Source organism: Homarus americanus, unplaced genomic scaffold (genome assembly GCF_018991925.1).
Source record: "Homarus americanus isolate GMGI-L3 unplaced genomic scaffold, GMGI_Hamer_2.0 scaffold29776, whole genome shotgun sequence".
In the NCBI taxonomy this organism is placed as follows: domain Eukaryota; kingdom Metazoa; phylum Arthropoda; class Malacostraca; order Decapoda; family Nephropidae; genus Homarus; species Homarus americanus.
The window spans coordinates 31,287-38,273 of record NW_024754329.1 but is presented as its reverse complement, the minus strand read 5'-3'; the positions used below and the strand labels follow the sequence as shown (position 1 = coordinate 38,273).

General features: G+C 40.0%; 1 long non-coding RNA gene across 1 annotated transcript; it reads right to left on the bottom strand.

Moving 5' to 3' along the window:
* Positions 1-665: 665 nt before the first annotated feature.
* LOC121855772 lies at positions 666-6,350 on the bottom strand. The gene is made up of 4 exons (XR_006086845.1): positions 6,173-6,350; positions 4,161-4,291; positions 1,965-2,103; positions 666-1,310 (listed from the first exon to the last, which is right to left on the bottom strand). It is a non-coding gene; the product is annotated as an uncharacterized LOC121855772 (long non-coding RNA).
* Between the last annotated feature and the right edge of the window lie 637 nt (positions 6,351-6,987).

The window sequence follows — 6,987 nt, the reverse complement described above, 5'->3', positions numbered from 1 at the left end:
AGCCCTGAGTACAGTCCCTTCACTAATTGCGTTTGGGGCTCGTTATATAGCCTAAGGTACAGTCCCTTCACTAATTCGTTTACAGGGGCTCGTTATATAGCCTAAGTACAGGCCCCTTCACTGGTGCATTTACAGGACTCGTATATAGCCTGAGTACAGTCCTTCACTAGATGCGTTTAGGGGCTGCATATATAGCCTAGGTACAGTCCTTCACTAGTGCGTTACAGGGGCTCGTTATATAGCCTGGTACGTCCCTTCACTAGATGCGTTTACAGGGGCTCGTATATAGCCTGGTACAGGCCTTCACTAGTGCATTACAGGGGCTCGTTATATAGCCTAGGTAAGTCCTTCACTAGCGCGTTTACAGGGGCTAGATTATAAGCCTAGGTACAGTCCCTTCACTAATGCATTTACAGGGGCTCGTTATATAGCCTAAGTACAGTCCCTTCACTAGTGCGTTTACAGGGGCATCGTTATATAGCCTAGAGTACAGTCCCTTCCTGTGCGTTTACAGGGCTCGTTATATGCCCAGTACAGTCCCTTCACTAGTGCGTTTACAGGCTACCGTCAGGTTTAGTGCAGTGTGGCAGTCCTGTTTTGTTGACATTCGACAGAAGAAACTCCACAATATTAAACTACATGGAATCAGAATTAAAACAAAATTAAAAACAAATATCTCAGTGTAATGATTTGTGAAATGTTTATATATTGACCCCCTGTAAACACACTATTGAAGGGACTGTGCATATAGATTACGAAGCACTCACTAACTAAGAATGACAAACACAAACAATATTGCTGGGGATGGTAATGAATTATAACACACATACAGTAAACAATTGGTCCCAAATATACTACTTTACCAGCAGCAAGGATTAGATAATGTAGACAAGACACAAACACCAATGTGGCAAAGAGGATAAAGTTTTCCATAGGCGTTTGTTTACTATTAACATTTTATGGGTAAATGCCAAGAGATGAGGCTTTCTTGTTCAATGTTTTGATTATTGATTTATGGTGTGGCCTTAATATCTAGGGCTTTAATCACCCCCCGCAACATTATCTTAAACTACAACAACAACAACAACAGCGATATAATTAGCACGACAGAAGCCAGATAAGAGTTGTACACAAGAGCAGGTAGAAACAGATGGGTCATGAAGAGTAGAGGCGCTCTCCTTCATTGTATAGTGTTGTTGTGACTCTTTAGAATACAGGCACTGAGCTCAGTAAGGAGCACGGTAGTAGGAGCTCCCCAGTGTCTTGTGGAATTCGTCCTCTCGTACATTTACCAACTCGGTGGCAGAATCCTGTAAGCAATATATACTAGTTAAGAAAAGATAATATATATTTATCTTCGTGGTGTTATTGTCACTTTTTGGGGACGAGTGTTTGCAAACATTGACATCTCGTTGGCAGGTGAGTTGAGTTCCATCCTATTGTGAGATTATGTTTGTTTCATATACTGTAGAGAATCTGCCCGATGTAACATATATAAAACGGAGGTGATTACTTAGTCTGAAAAGAACCTTAGAGCCAGTTAAAAAGACTTAGAAGAAACAATTAGAAATAAAAAGATAGAAAATAGGTGAAAAAGAAAAGAAAAGTAAATAACATAATAAGTAAATATGATAATAAGTAAAGACAATAATAAGTGAAAAATAGGAACGAAAATAGTTAGAGATAACTGAAAAATAAATATGAAAAATAAAGATAATTAAATATAAAATAAACTATTTACTAACGGCCAGACAACAGACCAATGACAATGACAATAAAATAAGATTAAATACAGAAAAGAAGGGATTAATTACAGTAGACTAGCCAAACCTAACCTAACCTTTACCTAACCTAACCAACCCAATCTAAATTAACATCTTTGTATAATTAAAATTCTAAACAAAGCATCACTTGAATTCCAGCCTTACCTAACAAAAACCTAACCTAACCAAACCAAACCTTACCTTGAAAATAAGATCCTTTCTACCCTGGAATGGGCCGAAGGTGAAAATATCCTGTCCCTTGGTAGCTGTTCTGACGCCCTAAGAATAGGATCCGAATCTCTTCAAGCATGGTACCATTAGAGTGGGGACCGGCCAATACCTGGAGGTGAAATAGAACCAAGTGAGGTGGTGTTCCAGTGTCTTTTAACAGTGGAGCATTGGAGGTGGTGTTCCAGTGTTCCTTTAACGGTGGAGTATTGGAGGTGGTGTTCCAGTGTTCCTTTTAACGGTGGAGTATTGGAGGTGGTGTTCCAGTGTTCCTTTTAACGGTGGAGTATTGGAGGTGGTGTTCCAGTGTTCCTTTTAACAGTGGAGCATTGAGGTAGTGTTTATAAAGAAGGTTCCAGTGTTCCTTTAACGGTGGAACATTGGAGATGGTGTTCCTAAGAGGGTTCCAGTGTTCCCTTTAACGGTGGAGCATTGGAGGTAGTGTTTATATAGAAGGTTCCAGTGTTCCTTTTGTTTTAATAAGGTGGAGCATTGGAGGTGGTGTTAAAAGATGATCATGGGGTTAAATCCTCCTTAAAGAATTAAATCATGGGGTTAAATCATCACACATGAAAATATATACCATCTACTCCATGTAATAAAACCATCATCCTACAGGGTTAAAACTAGTATCCTGTTGTCATCATTCTACAGGGGTTAAAACCATCATCCTACAGGGTTAAACTAGTATCCTGTTAAGTCATCATTCTACGGGGGTTAAAACCATCATCCTACAGGGGTTAAAACTAGTATCCTGTTAAGTCATCATTCTACAGGGGTTAAAACTAGTATCCTGTTAAGTCATCATTCTACAGGGTTAAAACCATCATCCTACAGGAGTTAAAACTAGTATCCTGTTAAGTCATCATTCTACAGGCGTTAAAACCATCATCCTACAGGAGTTAAAACTAGTATCCTGTTAAGTCATCATTCTACAGGGGTTAAAACCATCATCCTACAGGGGTTAAAACTAGTATCCTGTTAAGTCATCATTCTACGGGGTTAAAACCATCATCCTACAGGGGTTAAAACTAGTATCCTGTTAAGTCATCATTTTACAGGGGTTAAAACCATCATCCTACAGGGTTAAAACTAGTATCCTGTTAAGTCATCATTCTAGGGTTAAAACCATCATCCTACAGGAGTTAAAACTAGTATCCTGTTAAGTCATCATTCTACAGGGGTTAAAACCATCATCCTACAGGAGTTAAAACTAGTATCCTGTTAAGTCATCATTCTACAGGGTTAAAACCATCATTCTACAGGGGTTAAACCATCATCCTACAGGAGTTAAAACTAGTATCCTGTTAAGTCATCATTCTACAGGGGTTAAACTAGTATCGTGTTAAGTCATCATTCTACAGGTTAAAACCATCATTCTACAGGAGTTAAAACTAGTATCCTGTTAAGTCATCATCCTACAGGAGTTAAAACTAGTATCCTGTTAAGTCATCATTCTACAGGGGTTAAACCATCATTCTACAGGGGTTAAAACCATCATCATCCTACAGGAGTAAAACTAGTATCCTGTTAAGTCATCATCCTACAGGAGTTAAAACTAGTATCCTGTTAAGTCATCATTCTACAGGGGTTAAACCATCATTCTACAGGGGTTAAAACCATCATCCTACAGGAGTTAAAACTAGTATCCTGTTAAGTCATCATCCTACAGGAGTTAAAACTAGTATCCTGTTAAGTCATCATTCTACAGGGATTAAAACCATCATTCTACAGGGTTAAAACCATCATCCTACAGGAGTTAAAACTAGTATCCTGTTGTCATCATCCTACAGGAGTTAAAACTAGTATCCTGTTAAGTCATCATTCTACAGGTTAAAACCATCATTCTACAGGGGTTAAAACCATCATCCTACAGGAGTTAAAACTAGTATCCTGTTAAGTCATCATTCTACAGGGGTTAAAACTAGTATCGTGTTAAGTCATCATTCCTACAGGTTAAAACTAGTGTCCTGTTAAGTCATCATTCTACAGGCGTTAAAACCATCATCCTACAGGTATTAAAACTAGTATCCTATTCAACCAGTATCCTACAGGTGTTAAAACAAGTAACCTATTAAGCCATCATGCCACAGGGGTTAAACCATCATGCTACAGGTGTTAAACAAGTATCCTATTAAACCACCATGCTACAGGTGTTAAACCACTCACCTTGTGGGCCGGGACACGTGCTAGGTGGCAGGCGTTGTAGTCGACCACATCAGCTGTCCCAGTTTTCTTACACAGCAACTTGAAGTCCAATGCTCGTAGATTCTTCGCCCACTGCGCCTGATTGTTGTCATCTAAAAAAGTATCGTTCAGTGTGGCAAAGTTGTCATATTAGAAAGTCCAGTGTAGTAAATTTGTCATATTAGGAAGTCCAGTGTAGTAAATTTGTCATATTAGGAAGTCCATGTAGTAAATTTGTCATATTAGGAAGTCCAGTGGTAAAGTTGTCATATCTACGGTTGCCATCTACAGGAAGTTCTGCTCAGTGAAGCAAAGTTGTTATATCTACAGGAAACATAATTCTGTGTAAAATAATATAAAACCATAAAGGAACATTATCAAAAAATACACAGTTAAAAAAGTATCTATACCAAATTGTGTTGAAAAATATGGCACAGCGGACGAAGAATTTTAACAACCCCACAGACAACAGGAGTCACAGTGTTCATTCTGGAATTCATCAATCACCCCAAGTACAGTTATTTTCTTGAGTGACCCATTACATATATAGAGTTATGAGGGCTGAGCTGCCACCATTTATGAGGGCTGCTACTGCCACCATTCATGAGGGCTCAGTGCAGTAACAATTCCTGTTACTTTATACTATTGGTGACGATAGGGAGGCTCGTGTAATGATAGTATCAAGCAATAGGGAAGAAATAACGGTAAATACTGTAGGTAAATAATATACACAATTATACAAATACAAAGTTTATTTAAACATGAATATGAAATTAGAAGAAAAATTGGTTTGTACTAACAGACGAAATCTATTACTAGCCCTCAGGCTCAACATACTCACACCATTACTGGGTGGACATATTCAATACACTTCCAACTCTACTGGGTGGACATACTCAATAGCACAACTATGATAGTCACTTAGCACCATAAATACTAGGCAACTGCCACTAACAACACTCAGTCGTCAGGAGTGATACTACAACAGCCATGGGGTCCAGCCACCATGGAGTACTATCCGACGAACTCTGGAGATCCCAGTGGGTTAATTCCACCACACAAATATAGCCCTACTGAGTTAGACACTCATCCACCAATGATGGGGCTGGTAGTGGTGTGTGGCTTGGTGGTCCAGGGTCACCTCGTGGACCGAGCGTTAGGCCAGACGAGCCAGCTATGGGGGCTATAGGTGGTCTGAAGTGTCTGACGGCCGGGTCTCACGAAGGTAACTGATCCCATTGACCTCGGACATGTCCCCAGACATAGTGGATCCACCCTACAGACACGGCTAAGCTGCGTTAGGGACCTGTATGGATGAAGGGACGGCACTTACTCACCGGTGACAACAACAACACGTTTCAGGGGACGTTAAAGACGTAAATATGACTTTACTCAGAGCATATCAACTACGTTACTGTAACACTTGCACAATCAACTATTAATTGGGCAAATCACTTAAAGAAGGGCAAATCACAACCCAGCGTGGAATGGCATACCTGTATGGATGAAGGGACGGCACTTACTAACGGTTAAAATGCCCGCGTGCCTCACCCAAACCAGACCAGGAGTCCAGCTACCCCTATTCCAATGAATTAATTTACGGCAACCCTCTGACGTTGAAATTGAGACTATGAACCTTTTCATTCTCTACTATTATCTTCACTAACAATGCTCTGACTCAGCTATCGAAAGCAGAATTAAATTGATTACAAAGGAATGGATGGCAACAGGTCCCAGCATACAGCGTCTGTCTCCATAGACAAAGGTGGGGAAACAGAGAACGGGGGACGTTTCCACTGGGGGACTCGGAAGGTTTGTGGACGTTTGAGCGTAATATGAATCCTTAAGGTTTTCAGGTTAGCTCTTATCATGACCATTACAGAGTGTCTCAGAATAGTTCCTCCTCCAACTCACAGTGTCTCAGGAGGGGTGAGGGAGACAGGGAGGAAACAGGAAACATGTTTGAAGTACCGTGAAAATCAAAATAAACTCACTTGTGTTTTCGCCTACAGTTGTGTGTTTGACGAAGGCCACATCACCACCTCCTTCCACCAGGCACCTGAAGGCACCTGTGTATCCGTAGAAGGCTTCAGCTGAATTCTCTCACTGCCCTGAGTATTTGAAGTGGTGTATGACGGACCAGAAACCCTTCAACTGTGATAGATGAGGAAACAGATTTGATGACCCCTTCTCAACCTATACTGAGAGGTGAATGTGTTTACAATTAATGTGAGTGAGACCTTACCAGCTCAAAGGACAATATTGACTCAATGTACAGTTACCTACAAAGGTCCGTTCGCCTCTTCCCCGAACCACGAACCCCAAAGATTCAGACTCGTGAACCTGAAGCAGTTGACTGATACATTATTTCGTCTAGTTTGTGTTCACTTCCAGTCAACAGTTTGTAACAGAGAATTGTCAAACTGTCTAGTAAACTGGCATTTTGTAAAGGAGAAGCATTGAACTGTTTCATGTGATCTGAAACCATTAAGGAACTGTTTCATGTGATCTAAGAACCATTAAGAACTGTTTCAAGGATCTAAGAACCATTAAAGAACTGTTTCATGTGATCTAAGAACCATTAAAGAACTGTTTCATGTGATCTGAAACCATTAAGAACTTTCATGTGATCTGAGAACCATTAAAGAACTGTTTCAAGTGATCTAAGAACCATTAAAGAACCGTTTTCATGTGATCTAAGAACCATTAAAGAACTGTTTGAAGTGATCTGAGAACCATTAAAGAACTGTGTCATGATCTAAGAACCATTAAAGAACTGTTTCATGATCTAAGAACCATTAAAGAACTG